We start from the raw sequence: 20,324 nt of genomic DNA, 5'->3' as shown, positions 1-20,324 counted from the left end.
TTCCTCTCCCAGAAAGTGAATCTGAACTGAATATCATATTAAAACACCAAAGTTTGAAGTTTCAAGATTCAAGAAAGCATGGCAAGGGGGATTTGTCACTGTCCATAACTATTCTTTTTAAATATATATTTTATTAATGATTTCATAACAATGAGAAAGATTGTAAGATCACAGGGGTACAATTCCATACAGTTCCCACCACCAGAGTTCCCTGTCCCATCCCCTCCATTGGAAGCTTCCCTATTCTTTATCCCTCTGGGAGTATGGACCAAAGATCTTTATGGGGTGCAGAAGGTGGGAGTTCTGGCTTCTGTAATTGCTTCTCTGCTGGATATGGATGTTGGCAGGTGGATCCACACCCCCAGCCAGTTTCTATCTTTCCCTAGTGGGGCAGGGGTCTGGGGAGGGGAGGTTCCAGGACACATTGGTGAGGTCGTCTGCCCAGGGAAGTCAGGATGGTGTCATGGTAGCATCTGCAACTTGGTAACTGAAAGGTGGTGAGTTATAAAGCAGAACAAATTGTTTAATAAACAGGCCCCCAAAGGGAGGAACAGAGCAGATGAAACTAGGGGTCTCCATGTGTCCCTGTCATTCTGTGCAGAGTTAAACTCTCAAGCACCTAGGCTGTGCCAGGGTACAGGGCATATGAAAAGAGGTTTAAGGATGGGAGAGGTGAAACAAGAAAGGTGTAAAAGGGTGACAACCACCTTTGTGGTAGGGTTTCTACATCTCATCTGGAAGAGCAGAGATCTGAGTTTGGACATTTTTGAAAAATTAAAAGCTATTGACAAACGGTGGTCCCTATCAGACATTAACAGTACTAAATTTCTACAATGGGGCTGTGTGGGTGGAGGTGTGCACCTGGCTGAGCACACGTTATAAGGACCCAGGTTCGAGCCCCTGGTCCCCACTTGCAGGGGGAAAGCTTCATGAGTAGTGAAGCAGGGCTACAGGTGTCTCTCTGTCACCTTCTAATCTCTCCATCCCTCTCAATTTCTCTGTCTTTATCCAATAATAAATTAATTAAAAAACAGTAGTTGGGGAAGCTATCTTTCCTGTAAGTAAATACAAAGTGCTTTCTTTCTCCCCAAATTCACCAAATTGGGAGAAGGCAGTCAGAAGAAAGTCAGAACCAGGAGCCTGAGAAGAGACACTTTCCTCTGTCTCTGCATCCCAGGGAGTGTGACATGTCCCGTTTGAGTCCGAGAGTCTAGGTCTTTTTGACTAACCTCCTGGGTAAAGCTCAAAGGAGAAACATGTGTGGTCTGATAGGAATTTACTGCACTAGGTCTAAAGGCAAGAGCTCCTAAGAGTGGCACTGAAATAGCAAAGAGGGCCACACCCAATCAACGGAGGTTACACTTTCATAACCCAAGCAGAAGGGAGATTTAGACAGATATTACATTAAAAAAGGAAGCTGTATTACAAGCACATTGCAATGATCTCTTGAAATTTCTTCTTTTTAAAAATATTTTATTTATTAATGAGAAAAGAGGAGAGAGAGAAAGAACCAGATCTCACTTTGGTACATGTGCTGCTGGGGATTGAACTCAGGACCACATGCTTGAGAGTCTAATGCTTTATCCACTGTGCCACCTCTGGGACCAGATCTCTTGAGATTTCTAATCCCTATTTTATTACAGACATGGAGACTTTCTATGGTTTGATGTAGAATGACAGACCTGGGGCAGGGGAGGTATTCAGGTATTATTGGTTATTCACAAAGATGTTCTTGCCTGAGGCTCCGAAGTCCTCAATTCTGTCTCTAGCAACACCGTAAACTAGAGCTGAGCAACACTCTGAAGTCTTAGTCTCTCTCTCTCTCTCAAATAAAACAAAACAAACGAAGTAATAATAATAAGAAAACCTTGACTTCTTTTTGAGACTTCAAACCCTCAGGCATGATGGCCTCCTTGAATAACCGTTATGCCATCAACCCCCCCCCCCCTCATCAACACACACCCTCTATTATAAAACCTTGCCTTTTGCAACACAGTGACTCAGTTCTAAGTCCAAGTTTCATAAATGGCTGTGTGGAGCCCTGGAGGCATGTTACGCAACCACTTCTTCACCAGCTCCGGGATAAATAGAGAGCAAGGTGTTATAAATAGCAGTTGGGCAGAATGAAGTCTGCTTTGTGGCTGAAGTCTAGGAAAATCAGCTTGTTTATTGGTCACTTCATTCTTTTGATTGTGCCTTCAGTTATTGACTTAACAGATGGCTATTAAACAGTATCTACTAGTCCCATTCTACCAAGTTTATGGTAAGACAGTGAAGGTCACAGGGAAAGTGTTGACACTCCTGTACAGTGTAAATATATTTTGAGTGTGCCTGCAATTTGGTGACCTCCCTCCCAGAAGAATGGTGATGCATGGAAATCTCCTGGCTTCTTCCCACAGGAAGACCCCTAATCTCATCTGTTCTATTCCTATCTTTGGGCTCCTGTTTATTAAACAATTTGTGCTGCTTTATAGATCACCACATTTCAGCCACCAATTTGCAGATGCTACCATGACTCCATCCTGACTCTCCTGGGCAGATGACCTCACTAATGTGTCCTGGAATGCCACCTCCCCAGAGCCCTGCCCCAGTAGGGAAAGAGAGAAACAGGCTGGGAGGATGGATCCACCTGCCAACACACATGTCCAGTGGGCAAGCAATTACAGAAGCCAGAACTCCCACTTTCTGCACCCCATAAAGAATTTGAGTCCATCCTCCCAGAGGGATAAAGAATAGGGAAACTTCCAATAGAGGGGATGGGACAGGGAACTCTGGTGGTGGAAACTGTGTGGAACTGTGCCCCTGCTATCTTACAGTCTTGTTAATAATGACTATAGGCAAGGCTGGGGAGATGGCATAATGGTTATGCAAAAAGCCTTTCATGCCTGAGGGAAGCAAAGGTCCCACATTCAATCCCTAGCACCAACATAAACCAGAACTGATTAAAAAAAAAATCGCATAGACATAATCTTGATCTATGTTTGTTACTAGGTATATTGCTTAAAGGAGTTGTGGGTGCAAATGTTGGCTACACTTAGTTGCTTTAGACACATCCAGGCTTATGCAAGGCCTCTTGGTCGCATTTGTCTTTCTCTGGATTGAAAGCTAAAGATGATGTTATCAGGGACTGAATGGTATCAAAGATTTTGGGTTAGGATTCCTTAATGCAATTGTGTATCAGTAACCCAGAACTTGGAAAAAAAAAAGCCTAGACACAATCTCAACAATCTCTTCTTGTATTTTAGGACGTATGAAGCAAAAACCTAGTGGCTATGACCTTGTCCATTTTAGAGATTTGCAACTTGCAGGGTCAGACTAGAGCTCATTGTCGTTGATGATTTCTTTCTTTTTTTTTTTCCTCCAGGGTTACTGCTGGGGCTCGGTGCTGGCACTACAAACACACTGCTCCTGGTGGTTATTTTTCCCATTTTATTGCATAGGACAGAGACAAACTGAGATGGGAGGAAGAAATAGAGAGGGAGACAGACAGAGAGACACTTGCAGACCTGCTTCACCACTTGTGAAGCATCTTCCCTGCAGGTGGGGGTTGGGGGCTTGAACCTGGATCCTTGTGCTTAGTACTGTGTGTGCTTAGCCCAGTGCGCCACTGCCCGGCCCAGATGATTGCGTTGCCATAGTCTTACTCTGCTTTAACTACTGCGTGCACACATGGCGGGTAGGCATTTGTATGATACAAACAGACAGGAATCAGACAAAGCTAAGTAACATCTGTCAAAGCCTAGCTCTAAAAGGTCTGAGTTGATCACTGAAGGGCAAGCATGGATCTCCACCAAGGGTTCACTTTGACTCTTGATATGGAAAAGGCCCAAGCCAAAAACAGAATTACTCCACACATGAACATTTCAATTTTATTGATATGATAAGTCTTATTTTAGTCCAGTAAGGTGCTCTGATATTCTCTTTATAGATATTGCATATCTATGCAAATACATGTGTGTACCCTGATTTTCTGTTTATCACTGCCTTAGTAGAAGATACTGCTAACTGCATGGTGAGAATCACATCTAATAGTTCTATAAGAAATACAATGGTGAGGGAGTCAGGCAGTAGCGCAGAGGCCACGTGGCACAAAGTGCAAGGAATGGCATAAGGATCCTGGTTAGAGCCCCTGGCTCCCACCTGCAGGGGAGTCGCTTCACAGGCGGTGAAGCAGGTCTGCAGGTGTCTATCTTTCTCTCTGCCTCTCTGTCTCCCCCTCCTCTCTCCATTTCTCTTTGTCCTATCTAACAACAAAGACATCAGTAATAACTACAACAACAATAAAAAACAACAAGGGCAACAAAAGGGAAAATAAATAAATAAATAAAAGAAATACAATGGCGGGTTTATAAACATTGTATCCCTAGGGCACAGGTGCTTGTGTACCTGGTTAAGAGCACACATCACAGTGCACAGGACCCAGGTTCAAGCCCCTGGTCCCCACCTGCAAGGGGAAAGCTTCACGAGTGGTGAAGTAGGGCTGCAGGTGTCTCTCTCCCTCTCTATTTCCTCCTCCCCTACCCCCTATCAACTTCACTGTCTCTATCTAATAATAAATAAACAAATATTTTTTGAAAAGAATTGTATCCCTAGTTCCTAGGTAGTAAGTGGAAAAGATGGAACAGAACTGATAAATATTTCCAGAGATTAAGTTCTCATCTACCAGCCAATCATCTTCAGCAAGATGTAGAGTAAATAGCAAGTGCATGTCTTTCTAATTTGAGGGAACTTTTAGACTAGTCACTTATGAGCTTGGATATTCATATGAATTGGGTGGGGGTAGATAGCATCATGGTTCTGAAAGAGACTCTCATGCCTGAGGCTCCAAAGTCCCAGGTTCAATCCACCATTCCACCATAAACCAGAGATAAGCAGTGCTCTGGTAAAAAAAAAAAAAGATAAAATATATACACAGGAACAGACACGTTTAAAGTATAGAAACATAGAATGTGCAGAGCCTTGCTATATCAAGACCCAAAGTGACAGTACCTAGAATGTCAGACTTCTGAAAGCTAGATCAGCCAGCCAACCACCACCATGCAGATTAGCCTTTGAACATAGTACTCTAGACAGTAACTGCCAACAGTCCTAAGGGTTTCTCACTACTCCAAGAAATAGGGCCTCATAGGAGAAGAAAGTAGTTTAATAGTCTTTGATGTAGTTCTATAGTCAGCCTTTTGGATCATTGAAAAGAAAAGGTAGGAAGGAGACCACCTGGGACCACAACAAGACAGGACTAGAAAGACTTCAGGAACCCACCAAATCATGAGTGAGTGCAAACACGTGTGGTTAATGGACAGAGAGGAGCCTAGGGAGAGATTAAGTGGCTGGTAACAGTCCGGCAGTTTACCAGTTCAGACACCACCTCCAGGTTGTTTCACCAACAAAAAGACAGCTGAAGGAAGGAGAGGAATCCCCTAAGACTCAACAAATGCAACTGTGAGTCTCCATTGCTACTGCCCTCAGAATCTGGAACAGTGGGGGGGAGGCCCTGTGCTGACACCAGGGGATGGAGAACTAACCAGGAAACTCAGGAGAAAATCTATATCTCTGTGGCCTAGCAGTTGGGCTATGAGAGTCTCTTTGCATAACCACTGGATTATCTCTGCCACATCCTGCTTTATCTCTTGGTCAGGAGTCAGTAATTAAGATAAGAAGCCTACTTATACTTTAAAAGCCCTCAGGCTCTCATAGTCGACAGGGAAGAAAAAGAACAAAAGAGGATTTTAAGCAACTGAGCTCCAATTCAGGGGATAAAATAACATTGAAACAACTGCCAATTTCCACAACTGTGAATTCTTTAATTACCTTACTTAGACACATCTGCTGTGCAACTCAGGCATCCAAGTTTGACATCCTCGAGGAAACACTCACGAAAGACATGTCTCTGATATCTGATTACTGTAAAAAATGGCGACTAATCCCTAGCACTGCAAAAACGGTATCATCTGTTTTCCATCTACACCATGCCTCGGCCTCGCGTGAGCTTAATGTGCAGCTTGACGATACGAGAATCCGGCATGAAGCCCAGCCAGTCTATCTTGGCGTTACTCTCGATCACACCCTGTCATTTCACGAACATCTCATAAAAACTGCAGCAAAAGTGGGCGTGAGGAATAACATCATTGCAAGACTGGCCAGCTCCTCATGGGGCGCGAGCGCTTCCACACTACGATCATCATCTCTGGCATTATGCTATTCCACTGCAGAATACTGTGCCCCAGTATGGTTCCGTAGCCCCCGTGTCCACTTGGTCGATTCCAAATTATACTCCTCCATGAGGATAATTTCTGGAACCATCCATTCCACCCCGGTTCCATGGCTGCCAGTTCTTAGCAACATCGCTCTGCCAGATATTCGTCGGGATGCGGCATCATCTAAGTTCATTTCTCACGTCTACGCTCGACCGGACCTGCCAATATACGCGGATATCTTCGCCCACCCTGTCCAACGCTTGACGTCTCGTCACCCAATCTGGTCCCCTACACCTAAACTGAACTTCTCTGTTCCAGACTCTTGGAAACAGAGTTGGCAGTCAGCTGAGGTAAAGAACAAACACCTCATCACAGACCCCTGCAAGCGTCAACCCGGCTTTGACCTAGCACGTTATGATTGGGCCCTCCTCAATCGCTATCGAGCAGGCCATGGCCGGTGCGCTGCTATGTTCCATCGCTGGGGAACCAGAGACGACCCGAACTGCCCCTGCGGCTACAGACAGACTATGACCCACATAGTCAACGACTGCCACCTCTCCAGATTCAAAGGAGGTCTCGAAACTTTACATCAGGCTCAACCTGACGCTGTTGACTGGCTATGGAAGAAGGGCAAACGCTAGAAGAAGAAGAACTTAGACACATGTCAATCCAGGCAAGAGTGATCAGTAATTTTAAAAGCGCTGAGAGAGGCACCTCATGACATACTATATAGAAGCGTTAAACCAACAAGAAGAAATATTGGAGAAATGAACCAGGACAAGACTCCAGATAAAAGTCACCCAAAGACTGAACCACAAAATAGTGATGTCAACATACAAACACAAGTTAAGGAAATAATCACATGTGTGAGTAAAGAGTTTGAAAGAATTGTCATCAGAAATGCAAAAACAACTAATGAGACTCTGGAAGAAAACACTAATTATCTCAAGGTTATTAGAGAGCTGAAAGCCAAAATAGCTGAGCTAAGAACACAATGAGATGAAAAAGCTAAAACAGTATCAGAACACGGTAACAAAATAGATGAACTCCAGAGAACAGTAGAGGGGAGAAGAATAGAATCATTGAGGCTGAAGACAGAATTAGCAAGATCGAGGATGAATTAGAGACAACTAAAGAAGAAGTAAGAGATCTCAAAAAGAGATTAAGAGATGCTGAAAATAACAACAGAGACCTATAAGATGACTTCAAAATGAATAATACATGCATTATAGGCTTACCAGAGAAAGAAAGAGAGGGAGGGGAAGAAAACATTCTTCAGGACATAATAGCTGAGAAATTCTCTAGTCTAGACAACACCAAAGACATAAAGGTTCAAGAAGCCCAGAGGGTCACAAGCAGAATTAACCCAGACTTAAAGACACCAAGACACATCCTATTTAGAATGGAAAGGAATAAGGATAAAGAAAGGATCCTGAAGGCTGCAAGAGAAAAATAAAGAGTCACCTACAGAGGAGAACCCATCAGATTATCAGCAGGCTTCTTCACACAAACACTATAGGCCAGAAGAGAATGGCAAGATATCTATCGAGTGCTCAATGAGAAAGGCTTTCAACCAAGACTACTGTATCTTTCTAGACTGTCATTCAGACTAGATGGAGGCATTAAAACATTCTCAGACAAGCAACAGTTCAAAGAATCAACTATCACTAAGCCTGCCCTGAAAGAAGTTATGAAAGGTCTCCTATAAACAGTCAGACCATCGTAACTATGACATCTATCAGAACACTCTAAAACTCTATAAGAATGTCATTAAAATATCTTCAATCTTTGATATCAGTCAATGTCAATGGCCTGAATTCACGTATTCGAGGGCACAGAGTAAGAAGATGGATCAGAAAACACAACCCAACAATATGCTGTCTACAGGAAATCCACCTAACTAAACAAGACAAACACAGACTCAAAGTGAAAGGATGGAAAACTATCATACAGGCCAATGGCCCACAAAAAGGGGCATAAATAGCTATTCTCATATCTTACATGATAGACTTTAAAATAAATAAAATTAAAAAAGATAGGGATGAACACTACTTAATGCTCAGTGGATCAGTCAATCAAGAAGACTTAACAATTATTAACATCTATGCACCCAATGAGAAGTCATCTAAATACTTTAAACATCTGTTGAGAAAGCTACAGCAATATATTAACAGTAACACAGTTATAGTAGGGGACTTTAACACCCCAGTATCTCAACCTGACAGATCATCCAGGCAGAAAATCAATAAAGACATAAGGGAGCTCAATGAGGAGATAAACTAGAACTATTGGACATTTTCAAAGTCATTTATCCCAAGAAACTGGAATACACATTCTACTCAAGTCCACATGGGTCATTCTCAAGGATAGACCATATGTTAGGCCACAAAGACAGCATCAGAAAATTTAAGAGCATTGAAATCATCCCAAGCATCTTCTCTGACCACAGCAGAATTAAACTAACACTTAACAATAAATAACAGATTAGTAAGAGTCCCAAAATGTGGAAGCTCAAGATTACACTACTTAACAATTAACCCTAACCCTATCCCTAACCTTAACGCAGTTGGTGTGGTCCCCTTATTCTGTCAACATTTCCTATTCTCTGGCAGTGATGATTCAAGCGCCCCACACCATGCAAAGCATTCCCCCAAAAGACCGGTCCAAGTCCACTTCACTATATCCATCTCTCAATTACTATGTGAGCTTTTGGTTTTACTCTTCTATGTTCCTGCTTCTATACTCTTGCCATTTTCTACCTCAAAAGTGTCCACTTTCTATCCTTCAATCTTAGGAAACCTCCAGCCATCCTTCAAAGTCCACCCCAGATTACATTTTTTGTTTATTAAGGCACTTTTCTGCTCAAGAATAAAGTGAAAACATGTTACGGTAGCCTACAATTCATCTTCTACTCTTAGTTGGCCACTCCAGTTTCATCTCCTAAGATACTCTCCCTCTCATCTCCATCCCCAAACACAAAGGAAGGCTTGTTTATTTATTTATTTATATATTTATTTTTCAATCTTACCTGCCTAGTTCACTTCTGCCAGAATTTTGTATGATCTGTCCCCACCCGCAAAGTTCTCAGGTGAAAGATGCTTAACTTCACTATCAGTAAGAGAGATGCAGGATAAGTCAGTACGAGATAAAAATTATTCTCTGATCAAATAATGACAATATGTTGTGAAGGATGTGGTGAAAGTTATATCCTCATACCACGCAGAAATATAAATTAGAGGTGACTTTGGCAGTATACTCCGCTGAGCCTGACCCACTTAGGGAATGACAGAAACAGGCTGGGGGTGTGGATCCACCTGCCAATACCCATGCCCAGTGGAGAAGCAATTACAGCAGCCAGAACTCCCAACTTCTGCACCCCATAAAGAATTTGGGTCCGACTTCCGGAGGCAGAGCTACGAGCAGCAGCTGATCACTTTCTCTCCTCTCTCCTCTCCTCTCCCGGATCAACTAGGAATACCAAAGGAGACCACCTGGGAACGAAACAAGATAGAACTAGAATGACCACAGGAACCCACTAAATTACCGGTGAGTACAAACACGTGTGGCTGGTGACAGAGAGGAGAGAGGAGCATAAGGAGAGAGTAAGTGACTGCTAACATTCCAGCAGTTTATCAGTTGAGACACCACCTCCAGTCTGCTCCACCAACAAGGGGACAGCTGAAGGGAGGAGAGGACTCCTCAGAGTCTCACCAAGTGCAAGTCTGAGTCTCCACTGCTACTACCCTCAGAACCTGGAGCAGCGACAGGGAGGGACACCAGGGGACAGAGATCTAGCCAGGAAACTCAGGAGAAGACCTATACCTCGGTGGCATAGCTGAGGGGCTGTGAAAGTCTCTTTGCATAACCACTGGATTATCTCTGCCACACCCTGCTTTATCTCTTGGTCAGGAGTCAGTGATTAAGCTAAGAAGCCTATTGATAGTTTAAAAGCCCTCAGGCTCCCATAGCCTACAGGGAAGGGAAAAAAAAAAAAGGCTTTTAAACCACGGAGCTCCAACTCAGGGATTAAAATACTATTGAAACAACTGTTAACTTCCACCACTGTGAACCCTTTAATTAACTTACTTAGACACAAGTCAATCCAGGCAACAGTGAACAATAATTTGAAAAGTGCTGATAAAGGGAACTCATAACATAATATATAAAATGGTTAAACCAACAAGAAGAAATATTGGAGAATCGAACCAGGACAAGAGTCCAGCTAAAAGTCCTCCAGAGGGTGAAGCACAAAATAACGAGTTCAACATCCAAACATTAGCTAAGGAAATAATAACAGGAGTGAGTAAAGAATTAGAAAAAATTGTAATCAGAAATACAGGAACAACAAATGAGACTATGGAAGAAAATATTAATTATCTTATGGTTATTAGAGAGCTGAAAGCTGAAATCACTGAGTTAAGAACGCAACTAGCTGAACAAGCTAAAACAGTATCAGAGCAGGGCAACAAAATAGATGAACTCCAGAAAACAGTAGAGGGCAGAGAGAATAGAATCAATGAGGCTGAAGACAGAATTAGCAAGATTGAGGATGAATTAGAGACAACTAAAAAAGAAGTAAGAGATCTCAAAAAGAGATTAATAGATGTTGAAAACAACAACAGAGTCCTATGGGATGACTTCAAAAGAAACAATATATGCATTATTGGCATATCAGAGGAAGAAAGAGAAGGAGAGGAAGAAAGCATTTTCTAGGCCATAATAGCTGAAAATTTCTCTAGTCTAAACAACATCAAAGACATAAAGATTCAAGAAGCCCAGAGGGTCCCAAACAGAATTAACCCAGACCTACAGACACCAAGACATATCAGACTTAGAATGGAAAGGAATAATGATAAAGAAAGGATCCTGAAGGCTGCAAGAGAAAAATAGTCACCTTCAGAGGAGAACCCATCAGATTAGCAGCAGACTTCTCCATACAAACACTACAGGCCAGAAGAGAATGGCAAGATATCTATCAAGCGCTCAATGAGAAAGGCTTTCAACCAAGAATACTATATCCTGCTAGACTGTCATTCAGACTAGATGGAGGCATTAAAACTTTCTCAGACAAGCAACAGTTGAAGGAATCAACTATCACCAAGCCTGCCCTGAAAGAAGTTCTGAAAGGTCTCCTATAAACAATCAGACCTCCACAAATAGGACATATATCAAACACTCTAAAACTCTACAAGAATAGTGTTAAAATATCTTCAATCTTTGATATCAATAAATGTCAATGGCCTGAATTCACCTATTAAAAGACACAGAGTAGGAAGATGGATCAGAAAACACAACCCAACAATATGCTGTCTACAGGAAACCCACCTAACTCAACAAGACAAACACAGACTTAAAGTGAAAGGATGGAAAAGTATCATACAAGCCAATGGCCCACAAAAAAGGGCAGGAACAGCTATTCTCATATCTTACACGATAGACTTTAAATTAGAAAAGATTAAAAAAGATAGGAATGGACACTACTTAATGCTCAGAGGATCAGTCAATCAAGAGGACTTAACAATTATTAACATCTATGCACCCAATGAGAAGCAATCTAAATATATCAAACTTCTACTGAAAGAGCTACAGCAGTATATTAACAGCAACACAGTTATAGTAAGGGGCTTCAACACCCCACTCTCTCAACTTGACGGATCATCTGGAACTATTGGACATTTTCAGAGTGATTCATCCCAAGAAACTGGAATACACATTTTACTCAAATCCACATGGGTCATTCTCAAGGATAAACCATATATTAGGCCACAAAGACAGCATCAGCCAATTCAAGAGCACTGAAATCATCCCAAGCATCTTCTCAGACCACAGTGGAATTAAACTAACACTTAACAATCATGAAAAGATTAGTAACAGTCCCAAAATGTGGAAGCTCAACAGTACACTTCTTAACAATTTCTGGGTCAAAGAGGAAATCAAGGAAGAAATCAAAATGTTTCGAGATCCCAATGAAAATGAAGACACAAGCTATCAAAATATTTGGGACCCAGCTAAGGCAGTACTGAGAGGGAAGTTCATAGCTATACAAGCACACATTAGGAAACAAGAAAAAGCACAAATAAACAGCCTGATTGCACATCTTAAAGACCTAGAAGAAGAACAAAGGAACCCTAAAGCAACCAGAAGGACAAAAATCACTAAAGTTAGGGCAGAAATAAATAACATTGAGAATAAGAAAGTCATACAAAAGATCAACGAAAGTAAATGTTGGTTCATCGAAAGAGTAAACAAAATTGACAAACCTTTAGCCAGACTCACAAAACAAAAAATGGAGAAGACCCAAATAAATCGGATAGTAAATGAAAGAGGAGATATCACAACAGACACAGCAGAAATTCAACATATCATGCGAGGCTTCTATGAACAACTATATGCCATCAAGCTAGAGAACCTGGAAGAAATGGACGATTTCCTAGATACCTACGAACTTCCAAAACTAAGTAAAGAGAAATTGGGTAACATGAACAGGCCCATCACAGCTAATGAAATTGAAACAGTTATCAAAAATCTTCCCCAAAATAAAAGTCCTGGCCCAGAGGGTTTTACAAATGAATTCTACAAAACCTTCAAAGAAGAACTAATATCTATACTTTTAAAAGTCTTCCAGAAGATTGAAGACACTGGAGTACTCCCTGCCAGCTTCTATGAAGCCAACATCACTCTGATACCAAAAGCAGACAGGGACACAACCAAAAAAGAAAACTCCAGACCAGTATCTCTGATGAACATAGATGCTAAACTATTGAACAAAATTCTAGCCAACTGGATACAGCAGTATATCAAAAAGATTGTTCATCATGACCAAGTGGGGTTTATCCCAGGCATGCAAGGTTGGTTTAATATACGTAAATCAATCAGTGTGATCCACCACATCAACAAAAGCAAGACCAAAAACCACATGGTCATATCAATAGGTGCAGAGAAAGCCTTTGGCAAGATACAACAAAACTTTATGATCAAAGCACTACAAAAAATGGGAATAGGTGGAAAATTCCTGAAGATAGTGGAGTCTATATATAGCAAACCTACAGTCAACATCATACTCAATGGTGAAAAACTGGAAGCATTTCCCCTCAGATCAGGTGCTAGACAGGGCTGCCCACTAGCACCATTACTATTCAACATAGTGTTGGAAGTTCTTGCCATAGCAATCAGGCAGGAGCAAGGAATTCAAGGGATACAGATTGGAAGAGAAGAAGTCAAACTCTCCTTATTTGCAGATGACATGATATTATACATAGAAAAACCTAAGGAATCCAGCAAGAAGCTTTGGGATATCATCAGGCAATACAGTAAGGTGTCAGGCTATAAAATTAACATTCAAAAGTCAGTGGCATTCACTAAATTAGAAGAAATGGAAATCCAGAAATCAATTCCTTTTACTATAGCAACAAAAACAATAAAATATCGAGGAGTAAATCTAACCAAAGAAGTGAAAGACTTGTATACTGAAAATTATGAGTCACTACTCAATAAAATTGAAAAAGACACAAAGAAGTGGAAAGATATTCCATGTTCATGGGTTGGAAGAATTAACATCATCAAAATGAATATATTACCCAGAGCCATCTACAAATTTAGTGCTATCCCCATCAAGACCCCAAGCACATTTTTTAGGAGAATAGAACAAATGCTACAAATGTTTATCTGGAACCAGAAAAGACCTAGAATTGCCAAAACAATCTTGAGAAAAAAGAACAGAACCGGAGGCATCACACTCCCAGATATCAAACTGTATTATAGGGTCATTGTCATCAAAACTGCTTGGTACTGGAACATGAATAGACACATTGACCAGTGGAATAGAATTGAGAGCCCAGAAATGAAGCCCCACACCTATGGACATCTAATCTTTGACAAAGGGGCCCAGACTATTACATGGGGAAAGCAGAGTCTCTTCAACAAATGGTGTTGGAAACAATGGGTTGAAACATGCAGAAGAATGAAACTGAATCACTATATTTCACCAAATACAAAAGTAAATTCCAAGTGGATCAAGGACTTGGATGTTAGACCAGAAACTATCAGATACTTAGAGGAAAATATTGGCAGAACTCTTTTCCGCATAAATTTTAAAGTCATTTTCAATGAAACAACTCCAATTACAAAGAAGACTAAGGCTAGTATAAACCTATGGGACTACATCAAATTTAAAAGCTTCTTCACAGCAAAAGAAACCACTACCCAAACCAAGAGACCCCTCACATAATGGGAGAACACCTTTACATGCCATACATCAGATAAGAGTTTAATAACCAACATATATAAAGAGCTTGCCATACTCCACAATAAGACAACAAATAATCCCATCCAAAAGTGGGGGGAGGACTTGGACAGAATATTCACCACAGAAGAGATCTGAAAGGCCGAGAAACACATGAAAAAGTCTCTGATTGTCAGAGAAATGCAAATAAAGACAATAATGAGATATCACTTCACTCCTGTGAGAATGTCATACATCAGAAAAGGTAACAGCAACAAAAGCTGGAGAGGGTGTGGGGTCAAAGGAACCCTCCTACGCTACTGGTGGGAATGTCAATTGGTCCAACCCCTGTGGAGAACAGTCTGGAGAACTCTCCGAAGGCTAGAAATGGACCTACCCTATGACCCTGCAATTCCTCTTCTGGGGGATATATCCTAAGGAACCCAACACATCCATCCAAAAAGATCTGTGTACACATATGTTCTTGGCAGCACAATTTGTAATAGCCAAAACCTGGAAGCAACCCAGGTGTCCAACAACAGCTGAGTGGCTGAGCAAGTTGTGGTACATATACACAATGGAATACTACTCAGCTATAAAAAATGGTGACTTCACCGTTTTCAGCTGATCTTGGATGGACCTTGAAAAATTCATGTCATGTGAAATAAGTCAGAAACAGAAGGATGAATACGGGATGATCTCACTATCAGGCAGAAGTTGAAAAACAAGATCAGAAACGAAAACACAAGTAGAACCTGAAATGGAATTGGCATATCGCACCAAAGTAAAAGACTCTGGGGTGAGTGGGTGGGGAGAATACAGGTCCATGAAGGATGATAAATGACATAGTGGGGGTTGTATTGTTAAATGGGAAACTTGGGAATGTTATGCATGTACAAACTATTGTATTTACTGTTGAATGTAAAACATTAATTCCCCAATAAAGAAATAAATTAAAGAGAATTTGGGTCCATGCTCCCAGAGGGATAAAGAATAGGGAAACTTCCAATGGAGGGGCTGGGACTGGGAACTCTGGTGGTGGGAACTGTGTGGAACTGTACTTCTGTGATCTTACAATTGTATTAATCATTATTAAATCACTAATAAAAAATAAAATACGTCCATATCTTTGCTTTGTCACTGACTGACATCCGCTTTAGAATAAACAATTACTTGCATGTTCAGAGCTTTTCACTGAAGTAGACTTTGCAATAGCAAAAGAAAAGGAAAGACAACCAAGTATCATGCTAAATGTCCCAGTAGACGAATGTGCACACTCATTATGGTCCCCACATACAATGGAATACTATACAACAGATTAAAAGTGCAATTGTGAGCTAGCACCATATAGAAGACATATTTCTGGGGCCCGCTGGTGGTGCACCTGGTTGAGCGCACCTGTTACAGTATACGAGGACTCGGGTTCAAGCCCCCAGTCCCCACCTGCAGGGGTAAAGCTTCACGAGTGGTGAAGCAGGGCTACAGGTGTCTTTCTCCCTATCACTTCCTTCCCTCTCGATTGCTGGCTGACTCTGTCCAATAAATATATAAGGATAATTTTTAAAAATTAAAAAAGAAGACATATTTCTAGCTGAAAAACCACGTTAAAGAATAGTAAGCAGACCTGACATTACCACTCTTAGGCATTTACCCAGTGAACACTCAAGTAGTAATTCAAAGGGACACCTGCACCCCTGTGTTCACAGCTGCATTATTCACAACAGCCAGAGAGTGGAAGCAGCCTAGATGCCCATCATCTGATGACTGGATAAAGAAGTTATTATATATTCATTCCATAGAATACTACTCTGCAATAAAAAATAAGATATTATGTCCTTTGGGACAAAATGGATGGAACTGGAGGTGATTCTGCTTAGGGAAGTAAGTAAAGTGATGAAAGACAGCTACCAGATGGTCTCACTCCTATGCGGAATCCAGAGATCTACTTTACACAAACTTGCCAAAAAAAAAAAAAATCCAAACAAAACAGAAGCAAACTGTCTTTCAGACTTGTGAGAACTCTGGTGGTTCTCTTTGTAAGATGGAGGGTGGGGACACAGAGCTTTGGTGGTGGGTGTGGTGTGGAACTATACACCGTCATCTTACAATCTTGCAACAAACTATTAGTAACTATTAGTAAAAAAAACTAAAAAAATACCCAAGTATCAATAAATAAAAATTACCCTACTATGACTGCTGCAGCTGCCACCGTAGCAAGTGACACTAACTGAGCATCTACTGTCAGGTGCTGTTTTAAGTGCTTCCCTGTGCCAAGTCACTGCTCACACTGGCCCAGTGCAGTGTGTTTGGCACATTGAAGCTGAAAAACAGACGCAGAAAGTTTATATGCTTTGTCATGGGCACACTCCTTAGGGGTAGGACAGCTATCTGTTCGTCTGGCCTCCTAGTCATTGTTGTGTAGTGTACTTAATATCTAAAAATAGAAAAATAAATGGTTAAGGTAGGTATGTGTGTGTGGCTCGGGGTGGCCTGAGTGGAAAAAAAAACATTTGGATGAATACTTATAATGAAAGTGTTTTCTCTAAAAGGAAAAGGAATTACATGGAATGAGGGAATAGTCAAAGGGATTTTTTTTTTTTAAATCTGATTTCTATGTAAAGGAATGAGAGGTAACTACCAGGTGGTTACACTCATATGCAGAATCCAGAGAATGGATACATATGAACTTGTCAGAAAAAAAATTAAATCAAACAAATAAAAAAGCAGAAACAAAATACTGTCTCCAAGACTGTGAGAATTATGGTGGTTAGCTCTGTGAGAGTAGGGAACACAGAACGTTGGGGGTGGCTGCAAGTGCGACACTGTATCCGGTAGCCTTACAATCATGGAAACCACTATTAATTACAAATTAAAAAACATTTTAGGGGGCAAGATGGTGGCGCACTGTCGGGCTGAGCTTCACTGACGGGAGACAGACGACCAGGGACTCATGGTTGAGCTGTACAGAGTATCTCTTTATTCATGCAGGATGCAGCGCAATCTATATCAAGCTAGATTAAACTAACAACTCACTAAAACGAACAATGTTGTCTTTATATATACTTCCCAAGTAGGGTGTGAACAGAATGTGACGCAGAGAGGGTGGAGAGAAAAGTGACTGGTAAAAATCAGGGTGTGACAAGGAGAGGATCAGGGTGTGACAAGGAGAGGGGGTGGAGCAGGTGAGAATTCTACCACTAAACCACCAATGCCCTGGAGGGAAGGTGGTGCTTTATGTAAATGTAAAAGTGATTTATGTAAATAGATGGCAGTGGTTATGTAAATAGAATAGAGTGGTTATGTAAATAGAATGCAGTGTTAAGCAGGGGGGATTTAAACCAAATGAAACAGAAGGGCTTTTTAAAAGCAGAATTAGAAGATACCAACAGTGCACAAGGACCCAGGTTCAAGCCCCTGATCCCCACCTGCAGGGGGAAAGCTTCACGAATGATTAATCAGGGCTGCTGGTGTCTATCTCTCTCCCTGTCTCCCCCTTCCTCTCTCAATTTCACTGTCTCTATCCAATAATAAATAAATAATATTTAATTTTAAAAATATAAAAACTATGTCTTGACAAAAATAAGTTTTAATTTTATTTGGAAATTTTATGAAGATGCATTCATGTATTTCTTCTCTAAGCTTTTAAAACAATAATTCAGTATTACTATAAAAAGAGGAGAGAAAAAAATCATTCTAGCACAAAGTGAGGAAGGTGGTTAAAAGGGTGATTTTGTTTCAAAAGTGCTTTGAGGCACAGCTTTGAAGTAGTTTGAGCAAAAGTAAATTATACTTGTAATTGCTCAGATAATTCAGGTGAAATGAAGGGATTTTAGCTGAATTACCTCAGAAATGACAGATGTGTTAAGTGTGGTCTATGGAAGTTTCAAAGCCTCTATTAGAATGGGATGTCACAGAGACTCCTTTTGAACAGTCGTGGCTAAGTGCTTTCTCTCCTGGTGGTGTTGATTCCCTGAAACCTGAGTTCTTCTTCCATTTCCTCTCAGCTGTTTATTCCTGCCTTTAGCATTTCAGTTCCTGTGCCTGGCAGGCTGCTCCTGTTTAAGTGCAAATGCTAGGAATCCCAGATTTTCAGGGAACAGTGTTTGACTGAGCAGTGGGAGGGAAGAAAATCATGAGGGGCTGCCTGTATAAATTTTTGCTTTTCATTTACTGCCTTGTGAGATGAAAGACTGCAATGAGGTGGGATTGATCGATGTGTGATCCCAGAAAGAGCTGCCACTCAGTTAACCTGAAGTTTTTTTTCTTAAATAAAAATGAGTTGGCTCTGCATTTCTTCTTGGGTACAATTACTATCGATCTCTCTCCACTCTCACCCAGACAGCAGTGCACTATAACAAATACAGTGACTCCCAACATTTAACAGATTCTAAAGTCACGGCCCCTAGGGACATACCTAAAATAGACTTCCTAGCTTCTTCCTACACGAAGACCCCTCGTTTCATCTGCTCTATTCCCGTCTTTGGGTTCCTGATTATTAAACACTTTGTCCTGCTTTATATCTTAGTGCCTTTCAGCAGATGTTACCATGACACCAACCTGACTTCCCTGGGCAGCTGACCCTCTCTAAATTGCTCTTTGGGCTGATTTGGTTTAAGAAAATTCATATTTATTACTTCTCCCAAGAGAACAGGTGGCAATATACAGACAAGCTTTCATAGTCATCCCTGGGCATCACGGGTTAAGGATTTAGTAAAATGTCCATCAGGTACAGAATTGCCTCCTCAACAAAGAACTATCCAGTTCCAAATGCCAACTGTTCCAAGGTTCAGAATCTTTGGTCAGGACTAATATTATTTAGTTGAAACATCTACAATGTAGAGTTAGTTTTTAATAAAGAAATCCTGTCTGTTTCACTCTAGCTATTCTTTTGGCTGATGAAAACAGTTCACAGAATAATAGTCAGGGGAGTGGGTGGTGGTGTGTCTGGTTAATTGCACATATTACAGCGCAAAAGGACCCGGGTTTGAGCCCTCCAGTGCCCACCTGCAGGTGGAAAGCTTTGCGAGTAGAGAAGCAGGGCTGCAGGTGTCTCTCTGTCTCTCTCCCTCTCTCCCTTCCCCCTCGATTTCTGGCTGTCTCTATCCAATAAATAAAATAAAATAAATAAGAATAATAGTAATAATTATAATTATAATAGTAGTAATAATAATAATTGATCTCCATCAATGGCTGAAAGAATGACTAGCAATTGGGTTTAGTGAATTCCACAAAGAATAATATTAGAAACTTGATCTCACCCAGGATTAGAAGACACAGACTGTATTCTTTTGAGAAGGGCTACACATTTCTCAGCCAGAGAAAGGTCATTGTTTTGTTTCAGTTTTCTACTTTTGTTAAGTGTTTAGTAGGGTGTATGAAGTGATCTATCTGAGGGGTGAATTACATAGCAGCAATGTCCCATCCTTGTGGAAAGATGGAATCTTACTTTTGCCAAGGCTGTATTTATCAGTTTTCTCCCTTAACTCATTACTACTGGGAAGACGTAATTAGAACAGGCCTTCTTCACCAACCTGACTCCCCTGGGCAGACAACCTCACCGATGAGTGCTGGGACCCCACCTCCCCAGAACCCTGCTCCACTAGAGAAAGATAAAAATAGGCTCAGGGTATAGATACACCTGCCAACACCCATGTGAGGCAATTACAGAAGCCAGAACTCCCACCTTCTGCTCCCCATAGAGATTTTTGGTCCATACTCCCAGAGGGATAAAGAATAGGGAAGCTTCCAATGGAGGGGATGGGACAGGGAACTCTGGTGGTGGGAACTGTGTGGAATTGTACCCTTCTTATCCTACAATCTTGTTAATCATTATTAAACCACTAATGATAATAATGAGAAAGTCTTGTTTACATTATTACTTTTTTTTTGCAGATAGAAACATGTCAAAA

General features: G+C 41.1%; 1 protein-coding gene across 7 annotated transcripts in view; it reads right to left on the bottom strand.

The window, feature by feature from the left end:
- Positions 1–20,324, bottom strand: part of LIN7A (lin-7 homolog A, crumbs cell polarity complex component) — a 194,428-nt gene that overhangs the window by 31,160 nt on the left and 142,944 nt on the right. The gene's annotated exons all lie outside the window — the stretch shown is intronic.

Source organism: Erinaceus europaeus, chromosome 5 (assembly GCF_950295315.1).
Source record: "Erinaceus europaeus chromosome 5, mEriEur2.1, whole genome shotgun sequence".
Classification (NCBI taxonomy): domain Eukaryota; kingdom Metazoa; phylum Chordata; class Mammalia; order Eulipotyphla; family Erinaceidae; genus Erinaceus; species Erinaceus europaeus.
This window is presented reverse-complemented; position numbering and strand designations above follow the sequence as displayed.